Here is a 24,276-nt window from a genome sequence, read left to right as displayed (position 1 = left end):
AAAGCTGGGGTCAGGCAGAAATGGGGAGCAGTTTCAGTTTTCATATTAAATATCCTGATCAGGAATGTAAGATCTAGCTCCAGGTATGTCTTGGATATCTTTTCCTTCTGGGCTTTATATTTCATGAACCAAAATTTCTCACACTTGACAGATCTCAGGAATTACTAAGGAGGAATGTGGTTTTTTAACTTTATAGAATCCCAGGCTCACCTAGGGATTCAGACTTCCAGACTCTTTTGGACCTGGAGCCTTGGAATCTGCATTGTTTAACAAACCAGCCCAAAGCATTACATATGTGCAACTATATTTAAGAAGCCCTGGACTAAAAGGCCAAGCATACTCTAGGGGCTCTAGGGTGAATCCTCTCTGTTCATTATCTCCGTGACCTTGGGAATATTATTGAACAAAGAGGTATTCTTTAACTCCTGTGGCTGTTAATGTGGGTTAACTAATACAACAAGAGTTGGCAAACACCTAGCCCAGGTCTTGGCACATCACTGGAGCCATGTTTTGTTTTGTTTTTTCTCCTATTCCTCCTAGTGACACTAACATCAAATCATACCTCGTTGAAATTATGAACACAAGAGAAAGCCGTTTGAATAGAAGCAGCAAGCTCTATAAAGGTGGAGAAAAGAGGAGAATAAAAAATTCGTTAGGCCAGGCATAGTGAGGTATGCCTCCAATCCTAGCACTTTGGGAGGCCAAAGAGGGAGGATCTCTTGACCTCAGAAGTTCAAGACCAGCCTGGGCAACATAGCAAAATCCCATCTCTACAAAAAATTAGCCGGCCATGGTGGGCACATGCCTGTAGTCCCAGCTACTCATGCAGATTGAGTTCGGAGGATCACTTATGCCCAGGAGGCCAAGGCTGCAGTGAGCCCTGATAGTACCACTACACTCCAGCCTGGGTGACAGAGCAAGACCCTGCCTCAAAAACAAAAGCAAAAACAAAAAGAATTTGTAAAGTGGTTACTCTGCCAAGAGAGAAAAATAACTCTAAGCCATAATTTAGGCAGAGCCTATTTTACCAATGGGGTTGGGAAAATATGCATTCAATGAGCTGAGATGACGACGAAAGGATGGACCTTAATATTCCCCATCATTAATACAATCTATATTGGATGGGGTCTGATTTCCTTCAGGTTGGGGATGATGGGAGACAGTGATCATTGAGTCTAGCTGGCTCAATGTCAGTGAGAACGGTTGCTATCTCTCCTGCTTGCACAAAAACCTGACATTCTGCCTTTGCCGTAGAATTGTCTGGGTACTAAGCAGAAACCTGTGTTTCATTTGTCACCTCAGCTCTTACAAAACTGAAATTGTATTTAAAAAGTAAAAATGAAACAGAAATGCAGGTGCCAAAGAGCACACAGCACAAAAGTATTCATCCACGCAAGGGAGGAATTTTCTCTTTCACCTCTACCTGCCAAGCAGGCTCCTCCCGCTCCCCCCATCACTCCTTGTCCTTTTGCCCTGCTCTCTGCTTTATAGGACTTATTCCCACCCAATGTATCATCTATTTCATTTGGGGTTTTGTTTGCTTGTTTGTTTTGCTGTATACCATCTCATTCTCCCACTTTGCAATATAGTGTCTTTGCTCGCTGCCCCATCCCCTAAGCTACCATGTTACAGGTGCTCAAAAAATATTTTTTGAATAAATGAATCTCAACTCATTCCAGTTTTCCTAAAATGTTACCAATCTAGTTATTCTCTTTTATAAATTCATCCAGGCCACTAAGCTGGCATGATCATAGTATAAAAGGCAATTCAAAAAAGAGAGAGAAAAAAATACAGGAAGAAAGAGGAGAGTAGTAGGAAATTGAGCATAAAGGTATTCAATGCAGCATTATCAGCTTCATAAATCATATGTCAATGTCTATAGACGCCACGTATCTTATAGCTTAAATTTTAACTTGGGGGACATTTTTTGTAGAATTCACCATGGTAAGGGCAGAGCAAGATTTTAATGGCCAAAGGTTATTTGCAGATTTGCTTGCAAAATTGCCAGTTTCAAATATATTACAGGGAATTTGGACAAGACTGAAATGTATTTGCAATGAGTCAAATATAGAGTTTATTTTTAAAAACATACTTTGATTAATTTCAGGTACCTAATTATCTCCTCAATTTAACAACTACTTCTGTTTAAATGACAGCTTTTAAAATATTTGACTCTAATAAACCTCCCCTGAAAACTTGTTATGCTATTAATTTGATAATACTTTTTGTAAATGGAATGTTCATTTGTTAAAGAAAACTTCAGTGTGTATCTAAAAAAGTCAATCCTTGCAAGAATATGATACAAAATAGTATTTTACTGTCTCACTACTAAAACGACTGTACTGAGTGTCCATCCCCTCTGCTCTGATGGTGTAGGGTGATGTTTCTCTGAGGCTATGGACTGGATGGCAATCCCAGCTGAAGCCCATCCAAAGCCCCCAAGTCTCTAAGGACTCCTGTTGTAGAAGTGATTCTCACAACAGTCCAATCTCATACCCAAATGCAAGTTGAGAAACTCAGACTTCTACCCTTTTCCATGTGTCCTTGACAATGATAAAAACGATGTTTGTAGTATCTAAATATGTCTTCCTTTCATTAAATCATCATTTGATGATCAGCAACTAGAGAAGACTATAGAGAAACTGTGACTAAGAACAAATGGACTTCTCCGTTCCCATGAGATGTGGTATGTGGAGTGCCGCTTGGGAGTCAGGTTTAGATTCTAAGTGTAGTTCTGTCAATGCCTGTTGTGCTCAAGCCCTTGTAGCTATATCTGTAGAATGAGAATTTGGGACTAGCATTAATATTTTACCAGTTTATGAAGGTAAAAAAAAAAAATCACGGTGGACCATCTCTTAGACTTGGAAATTAAGCCAGCAAGCATTTAACCATTGAACATTCTGTGCCAGGCCAGTGTATAGTCTCTCTGCTAAGTGGAATTAAAATACATAATACACATATGTGCATGCCCATGCACACATGCACACACACACACACAAGAGAGTGGCTGCCTGCAGGAGGATTGCAATCTTCAAGATGCTGTCAATTGGAAAGACAATATCATATAGAAGAAAAATAGTAGACTTCTGGGATTCAGATCTCAACTCCACCCATCAGCATCTCTGTCCTGGTGGGCAAGTTGCTTATTTGACCTTATCTGACCCAGAGTATCCTCAGCTGAAGAATAAATGGAGATAAGATTGTATACATTATAAGGTCATTACACAGATTAACATGGTCTTTTTTTTTTGAGATAGAGTCTTGCTCTGTCACCAGGCCGGAGTGCAGTGGCACGATCTCGGCTCACTGCCACCTCCCAACCTCCACCTCCCAGGTTCAAGTGATTCACCTGCCTCAGCCTCCCAAGTAGCTGGGACTACAGGCACACTCCACCACACCCAGCTAATTTTTTTTAGTAGAGACGGGGTTTCACCATGTTGGCCAGAATGGTCTCAATCTCTTGACCTTGTGATCCACCCACCTTGGCCTCCCAAAGTGCTGGGATTACAGGCGTGGGCCACTGTGTCTGGCCCACATAGTCTTTTTTAATAGACCATAATATGTAGTACTCCCAGGCACACAGTAGGTGCTTGGTAAAGAGTGGTTGTGATGACTGTAAGGATGACAATGATGGCAATGAAGATAGAAGGTTCTAGATTGAATCTTCCCATAAATGAGTTTGCCAGGACAATAGGAAATTGCAGCTCAGAAGCTGTAACTCAGGGACCTGAAGGCTATGAGTCACCACTTTGCTTCGTGCCTGTCAGTTCATTTTTGAGAATCCACAGAAATAGAAATGTTCTATCAGACCAACTTGGATTGCCATCTGGCCCACACATTTTCCTGGCACGGCCCGAAGGCCAGCACTGCTCTTCTCCCCTCCAAGCAAAACCCCAAGTTTAGCAGAACAAAATCTGCTGCTGAAATGCATCAAGCACAGCATTGGTTCATTATCACGATTAGCATATTAGTAGTAGTTATAAGGCAATTAATGTTAATAATAATTGAATATGTGTTAAGGTCATTAATATAACTACTAGTTATTTTAAATGGCTAGTGTACTATTTAATAAAAACAGAAACAGTAATAGAGTGCACTTCATACTTTTCACATGGCTTTCACATTTCTTCAGCTCACTGAGACTTCTTTGGATATATTATTATCCTTAGTTTCTCTTCAGGGAAATTGAGGTTTGGAAAGTTAAGAGACTTATCCCAGATCATAAACTAATACGCAGAAAATTTGGAATTAGGAATTCCACCTTTTGATTACTGGGGTAGCAAGCCCTGGCGTTTGAGTAGAACGAGGAGAGACATGTTTATCAAGTAAAGCACTGTTTGGTGCAACCACTGAGTATCACAGGATGCCAGGACCAGAAGAATTTTGGTGTCCATCTGATTCAATGCTTTTATTATACAAATGAGGAAACTGAGGCCCAGAAAGATGAATTATTCACCTCCAAAGAATGGCATTGTGACACAGATTTCAAATTAATTTTTATGTCAGAGTCCCTTTATGTAGTTCCACTCTTGAGAACCCGAAGGGACCTATTTAAAAATTTTCCCATGAGCTGAAAACCAGATAATCAAGTTTGGTAAAAGTGTGTATTAACTTATCGATTTAGCTCTAAAACGCACCCTAGTTGTATTTCCCAACATGTGTCTCTTTTAATTCTGTTGCATAGTATTAGTTATTTTGTAAAAAATAGGATTCCCTGGACAATTACATGTGAAATATACCGGGTTAAATTGTGAGTTACACAGTCTCTGTTTTTGTTTTTATTGCTGACCTTTTCATTTTTTCCTGTGTTTCCATCCATGTTTGACCATAACATTATTTGCTCTCAGAAAACTCTTTTGAGACTCATATTTAATAGATCATATAATTTGGGGAACTTGGGGGCAGTGGGATCTTTTGCAGGGCTTCCATGCATTTATTTGTAGCAGGTATTTCTGATATCCGAAAGTCTGCTGGGTTTGCTTCTGGGTCTGTGACCAATTTATGTCAGGTTAAGGTCTCTGAAAATATCAGCTGCAGATATGAGGGAAATCTTAGCAATCTTGTTTTATTTTAACTCACAAGGACATTAGAAGCCACCAAATCCACACTATAGAAGATGATTCCAAATTTCTTTTTCAGCCCTAAAACCCCTAATGAGTGGCGCTCGTCCTCAATCACTGTTTACTAAGTGCCTACAATGTGCCACTTTTCACACCATTTCTGGCTATTTTTGGCTCCTTCTGGATCTGGGTGTCCTGCGGTGAGACACCTGAGGAGGAGGCATGCACAGAAGGGAGAGTATTTATAGGTTTGGGGCTTTGAAATTAGGTAGTGGTACTGGAGCAAGTAATTTCTAACAGTATCCTAATCTCTGAAGGAGGCCAGATAAATAAAGCTGTGAGTGAAAGCAGTCATTTCTTCTATGTCTCCTGGATTGTGTAGCTACTGGAAAAAAAAAAAAGTTCTGATGGAAGAAAATTAAGAATAATTAGAGAAGAAATGAGAAAAGTCAAAAGGATTTGGCCAAAAGCTTGGTAAGAGCTGCGATTTTCCTCCGAGAGACGTTTGTGTTACTAGTAACCCTTAAAATGCACAGGCTTAGAGATGGAGGAGTTAGTTCTTACTGATCTAAAGTTTGGCTTCAGCTGTGTCAGTCCCGAAAATCTGTTTGTTTGTTTTATAAGTTTTTAGGAAAAAAATATTGACTTTGAAAATTGCATGAGAGTAAAAAGTCCAATGAACAATAACTTTCTTTCTGAAAGACCTATACATATGGATTTTTTTATTTTGCATTCAGGACCACATTTTCAGCCACTTTTCCTCCCCCAGCCTCCTCTTTAAATATGTAAAACTCTGCATGCCTCTAATTGTTCCTTCAGTTGTCCACTTGCACCTTCAAATTATGGGACAAGTGGCCAATTGGGCCTGCAATTGGCTAATTGCGCCGACAATTAGCCAATTGTGGGTATAATTAGCTGCATGTAGAATTAATCATATGCATAAAGTGGGCGTCCACTCTTTGAAATCATAGAACTAAATGTGTTCTAGATGCACATCTGTACTCGGGCACAAAAGGGACACAGGCGAGAATCCTGGATGAATCACTGTTAAGAGAATCATTAAAACAAATCTGGTGCTCGGTTAAAAACGCCACATGATTCAACTCTGAATATTAGGTCTACTTGCTTTCTTTATAAGGAGCTTGGTATGGACAAGGCAAAGAAGATAAAATTATTTCATCAGAAGCCTTCTGCAAGAAAATATCCTGGCTGCTGTCACCCTCCAATTGCATTTTTTAAAAAATTAAATCATTGTATTTATGATACAATTGGCCAGTTGTAGCAGGTGGTCTCTGACACTAGAGTCTCCATAAGGAATCACATTCATTTTGGTCCAAATACTTGCCACAGTGCGACATATTCCATCTCAGTCACATTTAGCACTCATGTTTCTTAGACTGGTTTGTGCATATTCTTGGGGAGACCAGGGGAGCCTCATGCAAAAGTGGTACCCCAGGATAAACACATTGAATGTTTTCAAACCAATAATTTTATTTGATGGCAAGCAAGATAAAATAATTTTAAATTTCAAAGTAAGCAACAGAAAATTTTGAAAGCAGTTAAAGTTGTAGTGGTTAAAAACTCTCCTTAGATTCATTATTTATTAACTCTGGGACCTTGAGCAATAATTTAGTTTCTTCATCTATAAAAACAAATTAATATAAACGAGTGATAACTACCTCATAGGGTTTTTTTTTTAGAATTAAATAAGGTTATTTAAATTTATATGACAAAAGTGAGAGCGTGGAGGGAAGTAGACAGAAAGAGACAAAAAGAGAGAGAGAGACATGAAAATCCAAGACTCAATAAATCAAGACACTAATACATTAAAAGCTCTATGATTTCCTGCTATAAATAATTATTTGTTTATCTCAGAATTTTGCCAAACAAAAATGATCAAATATCAGTCTTTTTTTTTGGTAATACTATTACTAGCCACTAAAAAATACCAGTCTAAATCAAAAATGGTCAGTGGATGCCCATTGATCACAGAGCAAATTTCAGATACTTAAGCTGATTTCACTCTTCATAATGTGCCCTTACACTTCCCTTCCACTCTAATCTTTCATTTATGGAGGAGCCTTTCAGAAATGCACCCATACTCCAGGCACGTTTGTCTACTGAACCTGACCACCATGCTACCTACCCTTATGTTTAAAGTGGCCATCACTGACATGGGAAAAGGTTATGAGAAATGCATGGAGCTATATCCACAGTTAGAGGTTTTGAAGGAGAGAGAACTGCAAATAAGAAAACATTTGCTGATAATAGAGAAATGTTTCTTTATTACCCAGAGTCTTTTTTTTTTTTGAGATGAAGTCTTGCTTTGTCACTCAGGCTGGTGTGCAACGGTGCGATCTTGGCTCACTGTAGCCTTCGCCTCCTGGGCTCAAGCAATCCTGAGTAGCTGGGACTACAGTCGTTTGCCACCATGCCTGGCTAATTTTTGTATATTTAGTTGAAATGGGGTTTCACCATGTTGGCCAGGCTGGTTTAGAACTCTGACTTCAAGTGATCCACCCGTCTCGGCTTCCCAAAGTGCTGGGATTACAAGCATGAGTCACCATGCCCAGCCCATTTTTTTCCTAAGTTCTAAATTTTGGCTGGATTTTAAACACATATCATTATTCAATGCATAAAAAATGCACACACGCCATATGTATTTCAAGAAAGGAAGAGAGGGAGGATAAGAAGAACTTACTTTTACATCAGGTACTTTACAAGTGTTGTTTCATTTGCTTTTTGAAATAATAACATTACATATGAAATAATTGCCCAGTTTCGGGGATGAGACTACTGAGCCTCAGAGAAGTTAAATGATTTTTCCCAAGTCATGTAACAGCAAGTAATAAAGAACCAGCATTCAATTTCTAGTATATATATCTCAAAATTGTATGTTGAACAATTTTGATAAACATAAGCCATTAGATATTTAGAATCATAAAGAAATATTATAATTGTACCTCATGTTCAAATGCATATAACAACCTGTCTAAGAATAAGCACCTCAACAAAAGTACACATTTGTGATTTTCTAGATAGTTATTAGTTTGTATTAGGAAATTCTACAAAGGATCATGTTGATGCTGAGATCACATTTTGTGTTTTCTTCAAAATTGAATTGAGCCTAAACTCTGGATTTACAAACCAATGTCTGAATTCCTGAAAGAACTCAAAGCAAGCCAAGGCCAGGATGATGTCCTCAATCTCTATGCCATTGCAGAGCCCAAACTCAAGAGAAATGCACAAGAGATGACTTATTCATTGAACACACTTTTCTAGTTGGCCCTTTGTCCAAGCTGACTGGTGGACTGTTCATTGATAACATATCTGATGTTTCACCAAATACATTGTCAGCATTTAAACAAATTTACTCTTCATACCATCATTCTTGACCCACACTTCCAATGTTACCTCTCTATGAAATTCCCTGTCTGAGCTTGGTGGCTCACGTCTATAATCCCAGCACCTTGGGAGGCCAAGATGAGTGGATCACTTGAGGTCAGGGATTCGAAACCAGCCTGGCCAACATGGCAAAATCTCATCTCTACCAAAAATACAAAGTTAGCCAAGTGTGGTGGTACATGCCTGTAATCCCAGCTACTCGGGAGGCTGAGACAGGAGAATCGCTTGAACTTGGGAGGTGGAGGTTGCAGTGAACTGAAATTGTGCCATTGCACTGCAGCCTGGGCAACAACACCAAAACTCCGTCTTGAAAAAAAAAAGAAGAAATTCTCCTTGTCACCTCTGGATAGATCTAAATACTTTTCAATATTCTTACAATTCTTGGCTTATAATATGTAACTATTGTGTTCTTATCTATATCTGTATCTGTCAGCTGTGCTGTAATGATGCTGTGTAACAAATAATTTCCATGTTACACGCTAGCCTTGGGTAGGCTGAAGCTTTGCAGCTCTGTGCTCAAAGGCTCCCCTCCAGTCTCCTGGTGGATTGTGGATCTGCTTCCTGGGTCTTCTCATGCTGGGAATCAGGTTAAAGGAAGATCCCCTGCCTGCTGAATATTGTTTGTTCATGGCAGAGATCAGGAATAAGGGAGATGGCTGAAACTCTCACTGCCTCTAAAAGCTCTTACATAAAGGAGGTTAATGTTACTTTTTTTTTAACATCCCGTTGGCCAAAGAAAATCATACAATCAACCATGTCAAGGAAATGGGATATAAACTCTTCCGAATTGCAAAAGTGGAGAGGAAGTAAATATTTATGTACAAAGAACAAAATTGATTTTGCTATCTATCTACATATTATGTTTCTCCCCCACTGATCAATAAGGTAATGCGTCATAAAATAGACATCTGTCTTTCAGTCTTTTATTTCTAGCATTCAGTATGTATCAAGAGAAAGCTTATTTAATACTTGAGTATGTCTTTAGACTCACTGGTAAAGGAGTAAAAGCATCAAATGGTACTTTCTAAAATGGTTAAATTGTATCAATATTTAGCTTTTTAAATTTCTCTCTCTCTCTCTCTCTCACACACACACACACACACATCCTTTCCTTTAATAGTGTCATTTTAAAGATGAAGAAACTGACTTAAAGAAATGAAGAAAGTCTCTGTCCAAGGTTACATAGAGTCTTGTTGGACTGTAGATCATGTAATCTAACCCATAGTCTACCTACATTGTCTTCCTCTGCTTTGGTAAGCTGGATGAAGCAAAAGAGCAAATGTTTTAAACAAGAGTATGTAAGGGGAACTTCTTAGATGATGTGCCAGGAAATAAGAGTCAAGCAGGAAAGGTCATGCCATAACATTTTTGTCCTTAGAAGAGGTGAATGTGAAGATACACCATGTAAGGTCATCCTTACTGTAGGCATTAGCAGCAGATACTCTTGTGGGATGAGGGATGGTCTAGCAGTGCTTGCCTAACTTTCTTATATTACAGCACATGTAAGAAATGGTTTTATCTCTGTGAAACCACGAGCAACAGCAAATGTGTGAGCAATCTGGAAAGAGGTGACGTAGGCCCATGAGGTCACCTAAAAGCACTAGGACACCCTGCTGAGGACAAGCCAACTGGAGATGGCCCCATGCTCCAGAAAGACCCACACTCACTCCAGTGGGAACCAGAGGGGATGAGTAAAAATGTTGGTATGCAACCCAGTCATAGGCAAGGTGACCTAACACCTTTCATGACATATTTCTCAGAGGTTTACTAAGCACTCACGTAAATACTGGTGAATTCTTTATTCAAAATTCAACTGAAGGCATATGATTGGAATAAATTACTGTATAATAACCTGGTCTTGTGAGGCATTCAATCTGAGAATGTGAAGGACTTTAAATGTCATTATTCTGATTCCTCACTTCAGGGCTTGAACACCCATATCTGTGCATTGCCCATTTGAGTCCTCAACTGTCCTCAGCACAGCCCAGAATCTGAAACGTCTTTTCAAGAGACAATTTCTTTAATTATATGGGAGACTCTAGTTCAGAATCAATAAATTTTATAATGATCACTTGTTTTTTAAGCTTGCTGAAAAGGATAGGAGACTGTAGGAGCTGATAAAAGTAATACTACTCAGAGAATTGGTTATTAGCAGGCCAACCAGAAAGAGAAAGACAAAAAAAGGGTTGTTTTCAAAAATTAGAAAATATAAGGACAAAGAGTCATGGTGTTCTGGCACATTTGGTATAAGGGCGCCTCAAAGTCATGATTGTTTAAGTGATAAGTGTTGTACACAAAATAAAGTTTAAAAAATAATTAAATGATTTTGAACATGTATTGCAAAGTTTTCCCACCACGCTGAGATAAAACAAACACACAAAAATAAGACAATAGGAATAAATTTGCCTTCGGAGGGACAAAGGGAAGCACTCACCCTTGTTGAAGTCCCTCCATATGCCTGAGATTATCCACGTGTTATTTCCTCTAGTTACCATAAAAAGATCTCTTAGGACTGTTTCATCTCATTTTTACCACTGAGGAGGCTGACGTTCAAGGAAAACCCTCTTGGTTGAATTTATATTGTGAGCCTCTAATCCAAGGGTTTTCTCTTCTAATTCCCGTGCTGTGAGATGTATGGATAGTATGGATAATCCTTGCATATGTGGAAGTGTGTTTCCAGATGAAGTAAGAAAAGTCGAGGTTCTGGTATTAAAGATAATGTCTTGGAAGACAGAGGGTTGTTAACATTTTGTGCGAAGTCATCTGCAAAACCAAACCCAGATCCAGGGCCTTTCCCTTCCCTGCCTAGCTGGTTGCAAGTTGCAAGCTCCTTCCCCTAAGTGAATAAGAGAGGCAGGTAGAGCTTGGACTTCATATGCAGCCTGCCTGTGTGAGTGACCGACAGCAGGCTCACCCAAAGCGTCAACTAAATGTTGCTTTCTTGTATTTATAAATAACAGCAGCAATGTGCCACTAGCGCAGTGCCATTTCATTTAATGGCCCAGCACAGAGCAACTTAATTAATCTTTTAGTCTCTGAAACATTCATCATAGTTTTGCAGGGGCTCTGAGAAAATCTGCTTCCCTCTTGAAGCCATTGACACAGAGACCAGTGAGGAGTGAGTTGGCTTTTCCTTAATAAATTTGCTGAGCTGTGAATCTGGGGTCTAGTGGTTTGAAAGTGGAATTTCTACAGGTGTTAGTCATGGATTTAAAAAGTAGAGACTGACTGCATTTCTACGATGAGTCCTTACTGTGTGCCAGGATCAGCACTGGGCTATCTTACTTAAATGTTCTCACTAATTCATCACTAAAGCCCAGTGAAGCAGTATCTTTATACTCATTTTACAGATGAGAAAATTAAGTACTGGAGAGTTAAAGCTACTTCACCAAAGCCACATTTCTAGCTAGGATTGGAACATGGGTCTGTCCAAAACCCTTACCAGGATCATGAAATTTGTGGTTAATTGTAACAATGCTGATTATAGTTATAATTGAAGCAAAACTTACATACCATTGGTGATGTATCATATATTCATTTAATTATATGCCAGGCATTTCTGCATACATGATTTATTTGAATTCTCCAAATAATCTAGCAAATTAGATATGTTGTGCATTCGTATTAGTAGAATCAGGATGGAATTCTTCAATAATTATTGTAAACATTAGTCAATATGCAATATTAATCAATAGCACATTGCTCTTGTTATTTATAAATACAAGAAATAATATTTAGTTAAAATTATTCCTCCATTTTGTAAAATGGCTTGATACCTAGTTTGTTGACTTTTGTGATGTTTGAAAATGAGAGAGGTTATGACATGTGCATAACATAAGGTGATAGATAAATAACTAGTTTTAATGGGTAAATGATGGCATCTATACCACTGAGCTTTATGATGTCAGTAAGGCAAAGAATCAAATGTATTTTTTCAAAGGGAATGAAGATACCTTAGTGCCTCCTTCCACCTGGACTCCATTCTAAAGCTACTAACTGCAGTATTTATCAGATCTTTAAAGTGATCTTACTCTATGGCAGTGAAATTACGTTTTAGGAATTTATACTAAGAAAATAATCAGAGATACACTACACATTATAAAAAGATATTCATTGTTGGATTATTATAACAAAATACTGGAAACATCCTAAGATTGTTGCTGGTTATATCGGTTATAGTGTATTCACTTGACTGCATACCATGAAGTCCTTAAAGATGGTATGTACATGCACAGATATGGGCACACATACAGGCACATGAGCTGGCACATGCACATACACACATCCATAGGCAAAGAACAGAAGAATACCAAGAACAATTTAAAAGTGGCTTCATGTTGGCTGAGGAGGGGATTACAGATGAGTTTTGGTAGTGTGTGTGTGTGCACATGTGTGTGCATGTGCCTGTGTGTTGTGTTTCATTAAACTTCCTTCTGTTTGCCAGGTTTTCCTCATTGAGTATGACTTCTCCAGTATGATTAGCAAATGAAGAACCATGCTGAAATACTCTGTGGTGTAGCCCAATCCTGCTCTTAACCCTGACCATTACTGTAGCTCAAACAAAACATCCTGGAACTGTCGTACCTTCACAGCCTCAGTGAACTGCGTAGTCCCCTTGGTAATCATGAATATCTGGTAAATGCTGCCAGTTCTAAATGAAGCCATGATGCTGGGATCCGTTAACAAAATCCAAAGTGAATTTGTCTTAAACATTTGCAAGTGGATGGAGGAGAATCTCTACATTTCTATGTGGAATGTTCAGATGGCAAAGCAACGGTTTCTGCAGTGAAACAGGTTTCATACAAGGACACTGTCAGTACAGGTAACATGCCTTTGTTTATTTAAAGTCTTGGTCATTCAGTTTTCTGCCAGTTATTTCCAGAGCAGAGTAATTTACGATGTGCAGAGTAGGTACCCTCAGCAAGTTCACACAGTAGGTATCTTAACATTAACAACAAAACAGGAGTCTGCAACATCAGACTGTAACATTCCTCAGATTAACTGATTAAAACATACCTGTTAATGAAGGGCTTTGATGCATTAATTCAGTAACCTTTTAAAATGATTTGTTGTATTTTAATCCCAATAGAGTGTCTCTCTCTCTCTCTCTCTCTCTATATATATATATATAGACACATATATGTATATATATTTATTTAACTGCATACCATGGAGTCCTTAAAGATGACATATACATGTACAGACACAGGCACACATACAGGTATATATATATGTGTGTGTGTGTGTGTGTGTATATATATATAGAGAGAGAGAGAGTGATTTGCATACACATGCTCTCTCTCTCTCTCCACACACACACACACATTAGCATGTAGTATGCTTCTATGCAAAACCTAGAATTTATTTATATGAACAATGAACTTAATGAGCATAAACTATTGAGCACCTACCATATGCACCAGGCATTGTGCTCAGTGTTTTGTAAATATTATTTTTGTCTAACTGCCATCACCTCTTTAACAGATGGGACACTGGCTGGAGAGTTTAGTAACTTGGCATGGTCACACAATGCACTTATCCCTGACCCTTGAGCCCATATCCCACATGATTAGTGATGACTCGTTACAGTCTTACAAAGCCTGTTCAGTCCTACGGAAAACCAAAAGGATGGAGCCCACCTCCCAGTCATCTTGGAGACTTAAACTGGGAGCTTCCACAAAGATGATCAATACAATTGTTTCTAAAAACTCTTTGGTGCAGACTGTGGGAAGAGTCACCTGCTGAAAACTGAGGCTGAAATTCAGACCTTGGATGGCTCTGTGATACATGCAAGTATTTGATTGCTTGCCAGGATATTAAAAACATCCAGTTGTTTTGCAGCCTCACCTTGCAGTGAGTCAGACCCGAGAGTCCTAGAAGAAGCAGTGTGGGTTGTGAGGTCCCCCTGTCCTGCACTCACGCGCTGGCCTCGCCTTCCACTCACTGGGTCTACGACTGTGGACGAAGACCTTTCTCTCTCTCAGCTTCAGTTTCCTCAGCAGCAAATATATCAGGCAAGAGGTTTGGGCTGTGTGTGCCAAGCTCTTTTACCCAAGGATCCTAAGACATAAAAACAATGAGTTTTTATTCTCTCTGGCATCACTCACACAAGCACAGGCACTTAAATGCCTCCATTTGAGATACGACTATTTACAAAAAGATTCGAGAGCCTTATCCTCTTTCAGGCTAAGCTTTTTTTAGTTGTTGGTTTGTTGTTTGCTTAGGTTTTTGTTTTGTTTTGTTTTGAGGAGGGAGAGGATGTTTTGTTTTGTTTCTGATTCAGCTAATGTTCTAAGAATTAGATAGGATACTCATCACCTGGCCTCAGTTAGTAAGAGGCCTCCCTGGGATGCTCCCTGCCGTCTTCCTCAGCAACTGCAGGTAGATGTTTTGTGTCCCGGCGTCATGGGAGACTGCAGGGAGGAAGAGCCACAGATACGGGTGAGACAAGCTACGGAAGCCCAATCTCTGAGTCCGAGGGGTGTCATTCTTTGCTGCTGCTTCTAAGGGGTGAATCCGCGTCGATCAATGCATTCGCTCAGCTCTCCCCCTGCCTCTCCCTCAGTTAACACCCCAGCACACACAAAACCAACGAAGGTGATTATCTCTGCTAGCATAATTCCTCCCTAACATCTGCTTTCGCCCATAACACTCCACTAATTTTTCCCTCATTTCATTACACATAATTTTCTTTCAACACAATCTACATGTATTAAGTGGTAATGACTTTCCAGTTAAGAGCAAATCGACACCAAGGGACCCCCGTCCCCCCCACGGTTGCCTGCAGAGCCTGACTCTGGCTATTAGAGATAAATTCGGTACCTCAGGAAGCTGCAGTGAGGTAATCAATCAATTAAGCGGTTAGGACATACATTATCAAACTTCCACAGTGCGGGGGGCAGGGGGCCATGCTGATCTACTTGCCATGATTTTTTAGGAATTCAAAAAAATGAATAAATAAGATGGAGAGCTATTATACAACCAGGCTATAATTTGCCACTCAAAGTCAGGGGCTGGTGCTGTCAGACTCAATGCTGCAGAGTAAATGGGGGTAACTGTGGTCCTGGATGTGCCCTGTCTGGGTGGGAATCACGCCTCTATTGTTTACTAGCATTGTGTCCTGGGGTGCACAGGGGACACTTGGGAGTCTGAAGTTCCTGCCCTTTAAAAAGGAAAAGAGACACCCGGATTACAACTCTGATGGCCTAGGTTTGCAGTGGGGATGAACTAAGACTATGCACATGGAAGCACCCAGCGCACAAGGGGCATTCAGGAAACCTTAATGACCTTACTCTGCCCTTAGACTTTGGACTTAGGAAATGTAAGGTGACCAGAGATCACCAAAATGCTGACATCAAACTTAGTCATCATCGTTGTCATCATCGTCATCATCATTTTCCTCAAGTTTTTGAAGAAAAAAACAAAATGCATAAAATCCTGAAAATAAATTCAGAATATATGCCAGTCCTTGTTCCCTTGCTGAATTTATATCTGTTCCCTTTGTACCAACATCTCAATTAACCTCATCTGTAAAAATGGGTATATTGACGTCATCCACCACAGCAAGGATGATTGGAACACTCAAAAGAAATATATATTAAACTGCTTTGAAAATTGTAAAGCATAAACAAAATGGGATTGTATTTAATAATATAACTTAGCCTACTGTTTTTTCTTCCCTAAACTTGATTCATCCTATAAATATTGCATGAGTCTGAAAAGTATATTAAAGTTCAAAAAAAAAAAAACTAGTTGCAAAGGCGGAAGGCAAAAAACAAAAAGATGGGTAAGTGTGACAATATGAAAATGAAATATTTATCAAATAAATGAACTAGACAAAATAGTTTTAATGTATATGTTAAATAATATGTAAACATGTGTATATGATACATAATATGTAAGTTCTAACAAACTGATAAAAAGGAAAAGATAATAAAATAGGAATTTTAATAAGTGTATAATGTTTATTACTTTACAAGCACTGCCCTAAAAGTTTTATGTATTTTAATTTATTTAGCAAGAAAAAAATCAAATAAAAATCAACAAATAAAGAAACAAACACTGAGGCCAGGCATGGTGGTTCATGCTTGTAATCCCAGCACTTTGACAGGCCGAGATGGGAGGATCCCCTGAGGTCAGGAGTTTGAGACCAGTCTGGCCAACAAGATGAAGCCCCATCTGTACTAAAAAAAAAAAAAAAAAAAAAGGCCGGGCGCGGTGGCTCAAGCCTGTAATCCCAGCACTTTGGGAGGCCGAGACGGCGGATCACGAGGTCAGGAGATCGAGATCATCCTGGCTAACACGGTGAAACCCCGTCTCTACTAAAAAAAAAAAAAAATACAAAAAACTAGCCGGGCGAGGTGGCGGGCGCCTGTAGTCCCAGCTACTCCGGAGGCTGAGGCAGGAGAATGGCGTAAACCCGGGAGGCGGAGCTTGCAGTGAGCTGAGATCCGGCCACTGCACTCCAGCCCGGGCTAGAGCGAGACTCCGTCTCAAAAAAAAAAAAAAAAAAAAAAATACAAAAATTAGCCGGTGTGGTGGCACACGCCTGTAATCCCAGGTACTCGGGAGACTGAGGCAGGAGAATCCCTTGAACCCAGGAGGCAGAGGTTGCAGTGAGCCAAGATTGCACCACTGCACTCCAGCCTGGGTGACAGAGCAAGACTCCATCTCAACAACAAGAAGAAAAAAAAAGAAAAAGAAAGAAAGAAAGAAAGAAAGAAAGAAAGAGAGAAAGAAAGAGAGAAAGAAAGAGAGAAAGAAAGAAAGAAACACAGAAATAATATATGAAAATGTTAAATCTCCTTATAGTCAAGGAAATGTAAAATGACATCAAGGAATTATGATTTTTTTATCTATCAAGTTAATAAGGTTTTGAAAATTGCCGTCACTGGTACTGAGGCTTCAGGAAAAGATATATTTTCCATACTGCTAGTGGATGTGTAAATTGATTTTTAAAAAAATATTAAAAAAGCTTTTTGGGAAGCAAATTTCCAGTATGCATCAAAAGCTTAAACATATACCCACCCATTGACCCAACAATTATACTTCCCTGGAATTTACTCTTGAAAAATTAAAAGGGATGTTAGCAACTATTTACTGGCAAAGATGTTCACTACATTGTTGTGTACAGCAGCAAAATCTTGCAAGTGATAGAATCCCACTCTGGGAGATGGTGTCCATTCACCATTCACAGAGCAGTTTCACCGAGCACTTGCCCAGGATCAAGGGCTGACACAGTGCAGAAAGCAAAATAGACTGGTTCTCATGCTCATGGACATCCAATTATAGTGCAGGAAGATCTACCAAGTGGTGTTGTGTGCATGTGCTGGAATACTGTGGGTCTGTTTTCGCAAAATATTTACTTAAGGCCTACCACATTCCAGGCACTATTCTAAATCAGGACACGGCACTACCCATAGGGAGGAATTTCTGCATTCATAGAGTTTATGTTCTAATTGGGAAGAGAGAAAATATATAACTAAACATTATGTTGCTGCAGTGTATTTCATGATGTGGGGAAGGAAAAAAAAAAACAAAAACATGTTCTAAGAAGTGAAAACGGCTATATGACAGTGCATGCAGTATGAAGCCATTGGTGTAAATCAGCAGAAATAGGCAAGCAACACATTTTTAAAATACTAGGAGGATTTCCACCAAGTCTCCAGATTTTGTTCTAAATTTTTTGTGATTGTTACTTTTAAAATAAAAGCAAAACTAAACTGAAGCAGAGATTACTGATACATACATACGTCAAGTCAATGCTTAGCTCTTGATTCTTCTTCTAAAAAAGTGATTGGATTTATACTTTGTGGAAGCCTCAAGATTTGATTTCTTAATAACTAGAAACCATAATGAAAATGAGTGCTAGGTCATTCTCCCAATTTTGTTTTTCATCGTATAGTAGACTTTTGTCCTAAGACCTGAAAAAAGCAAAGGACCTTAGGAATCATCTTCAGCCCAGTACTCAGTTCAGAGTTGAGTGCATTTAGGAGACCTGCTCAATTCCTTTTTTTTTTTTTTTTTTTTGAGACGGAGTCTCGCTCTGTCTCCCAGCCTGGAGTGCAGTGGCGTGATCTCAGCTCACTGCAAGCTCTGCCTCCCGGGTTTACGCCATTCTCCTGCTTCAGCCTCCCGAGTAGCTGGGACTACAGGCGCCCGCCACCTCGCCCAGCTAGTTTTTTGTATTTTTTAGTAGAGACGGGGTTTCACTGTGTTAGCCAGGATGGTCTCCATCTCCTGACCTCGTGATCTGCCCATCTCGGCCTCCCAAGACTTGCTCAATTCTTAAAGTAAGAATTGGGCCCTAATCAACTCAAAATGACTTGGCTTCACTTTTTTTTTTTTTTCCAATGCTAAAATGACAGAAAGCAGGGAGAGGAATAAAAATATCACCAACAATGATTAGCATTTCCATGATAGAATCTACCTCTAAACAAAAGCAGAGCAAAGCTAAATAAACTATCATTTAATCACCTTCGAATAGAAGTAGCTTCTCTGTCTTGTGCACAGATAAAGGGAAAACGAGAATAGGCATCACATAGGAGCTATATTTACCAATGAGAAATAAATAATGTTTTATTTCTGAATTAAAATTGTTGAAGCCTATTTTGATCAAGAGGTAGCTCTATTTGTAAATGCACCCGGAATTAACCTGGAAAGCAGCAAGTTAGACATTGTCTCCCTCATCAACACTGATACTAGGATAATTATTGAGGATAATTACTAGAACGTAACTGTAGGGTACTTTATGGTTTACAGATCCCACTTACAAGTATCTGTCATGTGATTCTCCCATGAATCCTATAGTGCCTATCTTGTGCCCAGTTTATAGGCAAGCAGGTTGAGGTTTTGGTCAATCAAATGGCTAGCCTGCAGTCACACCTCAGAAGTGGAGCAGAGCTATACAAACCCTCTGGCACAAGTTCATTGCTCCTTCTTGAAGGACAGAATGGGAAAAGGTTTTTTGGGGGGGTAGGGGGTGGTGTGGGGAGGGACAGAGTTTCGCTCTGTCGCCAGGCTGGAGTTCGGTGGCGCGGTCTCGGCTCGCTGCAACCTCTGCCTCCTGGGTTCAAGCGATTCCCCTGCCTCAGCCTACTAAGTAGCTGGGATTACAGGCATGCGCTATCATGCCCAGCTAATTTTTGTATTTTTAGTACAGACGGAGTTTCACCATGTTGGTCAGGCTGGTCGTGAACTCCTGACCTCGTGATCTGCCTGCCTTGGCCTCCCAAAGTGCTGGAATCACAGGCGTGAGCCACTGCTCCCGGCTGGAAAAGGTTTTTATAATAGCTTTTGGATTGAAAATTCTTGTCAGAAATTTGGAAAGGGGCGGCAAAACCAAATGAGGGATTTATTTCATTGCCTTTTTTTCTTTTCATTCTTTCCTTCCTTCTTTCCTTTCTTTCTCTCCTTTCTTCCTAACATAACCAGGAAAACCTATTGTATGTACTCTAAAAATCCAGCTGTCTGTTTTGTCTGTCTTCTAAAACCTTTCACCTTGTTTATTTTTTGGACCAAAATGACTTTACTCAGCCAGGTTTCCATGCCAAGCAGGGTTTCAATTTTGTAAGAAGTAAATTTTAGAACAGGACAATATGGAAGCTCCAAAGAACAGTAGTCTATGAAAAACAGGTCATTTGTTTATTTGGCCATTTGTTTTAAGACAAAAGTAGAAACACTGGGCTGAACAGAGAAAGGAGAGGCTTTGGGCAATTTCCTATGAGACCATGAGACTGGGCAGGATGAAACGTGAATAGAAAACATGCCAGATGTACGCCGCACAACTACAAACACAACTTTCTGTCGCACACTGATTTGGTCATCTCTTTTTCTTTTTCTCAGACGCTGATGCTGCCAACACTGGAGAATACCGTCATAGGCAAAGTGATTCTAAAGGCCCTTTTGCACCAAGCCAATCCTAACACACAAATCCATTCCACCTCTCAGGGCCTGTGGTGCACAGTTTCTCGCCCTGGAATTTCGTGTCAGCAGGTATCAGTACCACCAAGTGCCAGAGAAGAATGCAGTCAGGATGGCGAGAAGTACAGTTTTACTTTCTCCCATCCTGTCTTTGTTTCGCCACTATTTTTCTTGTCCCCCTCTTCCTCCCCTCCTTATTGCAAGATGTCTGGCACCCTGCGTCTGGCATGAAATCTTACGGATCTGCATTTTCTACAGGGCTGCAACAACAGGTTTCAACTTGATTTGCCATCCCTGTGAAACATGGAGTTTCATTTGTTTGCTTCCGAGGACAAGAAGGGCTGTAGCTCTTAGTGCTGAAAAGGTGGATCTTTATGTTGGATTGGAAGTTTCTAAAGAGATGAATTCAACTGTCACGTATTATTTAAGAAAAGTATTTTTATTGTACGATGTATTGTGAAAGCACATCCCACGTTTGCATGTCATTTCACCGCTCTGTTGTTTTAAAGTTGTTATGGGCCTTGAGAATATCCACTGGCAGAAATTTGCACTGAGCATTCTAAAATATTAGTCACAAAAAGGTGCTGAGAATCATGTCACCTGGGCATCTGATTTTACAAGGTGGGAAACTGAGGCTGGCAAAAAAGAAAGGGTTTGCTCAAGGTCAGAGCTGGTTATGATAACACTGGAAGAATTCCCGAATTGGGGGTCTCAGATCATTAGCATAATCCACATGGTCTTAAGGATTCGTTCAATGCTCATTTTATTTTTTGCTGTAGCCATTCTTTCTCATGCACTTTTATACCACATCTACGTACACTTAAAAACAGATGGCACTTATATGTAATACTATCTCTCTGGACTCACACATATTATTAATATTTGATTATTTTACAGAATTTTATAAAATGGTTTTCCTACTCTGACTATTTTAAATGACATCATATGCCTTTGTAGAATTTTGAATTGGAGGATATTATCGTTTTTTGGCCACTTCACATCTATTATGAGTTATATACAGGAAATTGATTTTAAAGAGTGATGGATGGATGGATAGACAGCGTGGATGAGTAAATAAATGAATACATAGGCATATATTTACATATGCACACATATATACCATTTTAATAATAAACGTATTATTTTGTACGGAGACCTGATTGACAAATGCTACATGTGTGCATCTCGTTGAGCTCCTCAAGGACAGAGGTGCCCCTCTCTTCACTGTCTGCTGTGCCTGGACCAGGTAGGACCTGCCACCAAGTCAGTGCTGAAAATGTTGGCCAACAAAAACATCTGTACTGTCGGAAGGATTAGAAGCTCCAGAACAACGCCTGGGCTTCAAGATCCAATGGAACATGGTCAGTTGAACTCTAGTCTTGAATCCAGGTCTTCTTGCTTCCAAATGTGGTCCTTTGCTGTCTCATCAGCCTCTTGGGGCCTCATGCTGGGGCTCCAGTCCGGGGTGTGAGGAGATGCCAAACGCTTCTCAGAATGGCCTATCTGGGATCTCGCCCAGTGCCTTTCTCCCTCCTCTTGTTATTTTTTGTGTCTTTTCTCTTCCCCCTCTCCCTGTCTCGGGCGTGTTTACTCACAGCAGCCAGAAAGACCACCTTCCACCCGCCCTTTCTTCGGTTCAGCTGCACCTCTCTACTCCAATAATCCGTTTGCATTCCATCTGGTGAGCGTTTGCTCTGAAGACATTTCCTTGTCAATCTCTCCCGCCACATTAAAAATCTGTCATTACGATTGCATCGCCGCCTGGCTCCTGAGATTTCTGACTGCTTTATTGCTCTCCTCATTTTTTTCTCTTGCCTGCTACAGCCGAGAAGCAGAAATAAAGGTTTGTTGTTGAAACATGGCCGGGAGGAAAGTAGGAGGCACACATCTGTCAAGGCATTACCTTTCTTCAACCAGGGATTAAGGTGTTTTACGGCACTCGCTACTGAGCAGTCACACTGAATAAATTTTCTCAGTAGAACATAAAAATGAACTCATACATTTTGAACCAAGTTTCTTCTTTCCAGCCAGCCCCAATCATTATGCAGTGGCACCCGCATACAGGGGCGCCGGCGAGTCAGGAGGTTTCTCAGACCCATCCCACCTCCCGCCAAAGCTGCATTATTTAAATGCCCGCTGAGGTGAGGGAAGCATCGGGATTAAGGGGAGATGGTGGTTGTGAACACTTAGGCTTCCTCGGCTTATGGGAGAGAACAGAAAGATTTAGAAGAAACCTGGCCCCAGGTGTCCTCACTCAGGCCTGGCAATGCCCGATCTTGCTTTAAAAGCTGGATCAAATCCCTTTCTGTGGGGAGTGGCCCCTGGTTCCTCCACCATCCTGTCCCCTCCTCCCTGCCCTGTAGGAGCACTTATGTGACAACTGCCTGTTTCACAGCCTATCCTCCTACTTTCTTCTCTATCCTGGAACCTCAGGCTTACAAGACTTTACAGTGCCTATTAAGAGCGCTGTAATCATAATATTTGGGGGGGGGTTTGCATTCTAAGCTCTGTACAGGGATTAGCTCATTTAGACTTCCCAGCCATCCATTAAAGTAGGCCATTCCGTTCTCATTTTATAGATGAGGAAACTGGGACAGAAAGCCATGTTAAGCACCTTGCAGAAAGTCAAATAGCTAGCCAGGGACAGACCTAGGATTTGAACCCAGCATCAGAACCCCTACTTCTAAGACCAAGAGTCTGTTGATAAGTGCTGTGCTATTCTGCCAAGGGCATAGGGCATGGGGAGAGAGGAGTTTAGCAAAGGCTTTGAAACAACTTTCTGGCACAGCAGCGTCTTGATAATGAGCAAAGATGCCTGGGAGCGCTATCTTGTCCGGGTATCCTCTGCCCTGGGAGCTGCTACAGCCCCACCCAAAGTTACAGAGCAACAGGATTGGTGACCTGGGCTGAGGCTTCATCTGAATCCTGTTTGTGACTTTCTCCACTATTTCTCTCTCTCTCTCTCTCTCTCTCACACACACACACACACAAACACACACACACACACACACACACACACACACACTGTCCTCTCCACCTTTCTGCCTATGCTATTCTCTCTACCTGGAATCCTGAAATTCACTCCATTATTTTTTAAAGGTGGAGAAAACTCCTATTCATCCTTCAAAACCTTTTACTTTCTGTGAAATCTTTCTTTACCCCTCAAGAAAAAATAAAAACAACAACAACAACAAAAAACAACACCCCGCATGTCCTTTCTCATCCCGGAGTAATAGCACCCACCAAGTTGTATTTTACAGGTTCTGTTTTCAGGTCAGTCTCCCCCATAACCATCACAAAAGTCAGCACCCCTATACACACTGAGCCCTTAGTAATCTTCATAATAACCCTGAGAAATAGCTCTGCTCTCGTCTCTTAAATGGACTGAAGATCTGTTTAGCACCTTAATACCATTGTGTTCTCTGGATGGCCTAATGGAACCAGCAGTGCAGGGAGGGCTGGGAGCAAGACTTGGGGATCTGGAGATTGCCTGAAATCCAGGACTGGAAGCTGGTTATTGTTTCTATGGTTTCTAAGAGCTGCGCTTGAACCACGCATCCAGACACCCTCAAGGCAGGGCTTGCAGGAGGCACCTGCTTATCCCCAGACCTAGGCTCAGGACCTGGCACATAGTGCCTGCAGGGACAGCAACTCTGCTTTGCTGCCAGAAACCTATGTCTAAGACCAGCTTAGTTTTCCTGGGATGGCCTTGCTGCTTGCATTGCTTGTAATGGTAAAATCTGAAAGCAGCCAGGATATTCAGCTAAACAGGAATCCCTATGATAATCCAGTCATGCAAAAGAGCCCTATGCAGTCGTGAAGAAAAATGAGGTCATTCTAAATGTGCTGATACAGAAGAGTTAACACAATTAACTATTGTTAACTGAAT

The 24,276-nt window shown here is 40.4% G+C and overlaps 1 long non-coding RNA gene across 1 annotated transcript in view; it reads left to right on the top strand.

Annotated features, from left to right (window-relative positions):
* LOC117071420 overlaps positions 1-23,796 on the top strand; it is a 29,091-nt gene extending 5,295 nt beyond the window's left edge. Inside the window, exons 2-3 of the long non-coding RNA XR_004432289.1 lie at positions 12,910-13,287; positions 20,460-23,796. This is a non-coding gene — a long non-coding RNA (uncharacterized LOC117071420). The remainder of the gene's footprint in view (positions 1-12,909; positions 13,288-20,459) is intronic.
* Positions 23,797-24,276: the final 480 nt, after the last annotated feature.

The sequence above is a fragment of the Trachypithecus francoisi genome, unplaced genomic scaffold (genome assembly GCF_009764315.1).
Source record: "Trachypithecus francoisi isolate TF-2019V2 unplaced genomic scaffold, Tfra_2.0 Lachesis_group3, whole genome shotgun sequence".
NCBI classification, from domain to species: Eukaryota; Metazoa; Chordata; class Mammalia; order Primates; family Cercopithecidae; genus Trachypithecus; species Trachypithecus francoisi.
The sequence above is the reverse complement of the archived record's forward strand: the minus strand, read 5'-3'. Positions and strand labels throughout refer to the sequence as shown.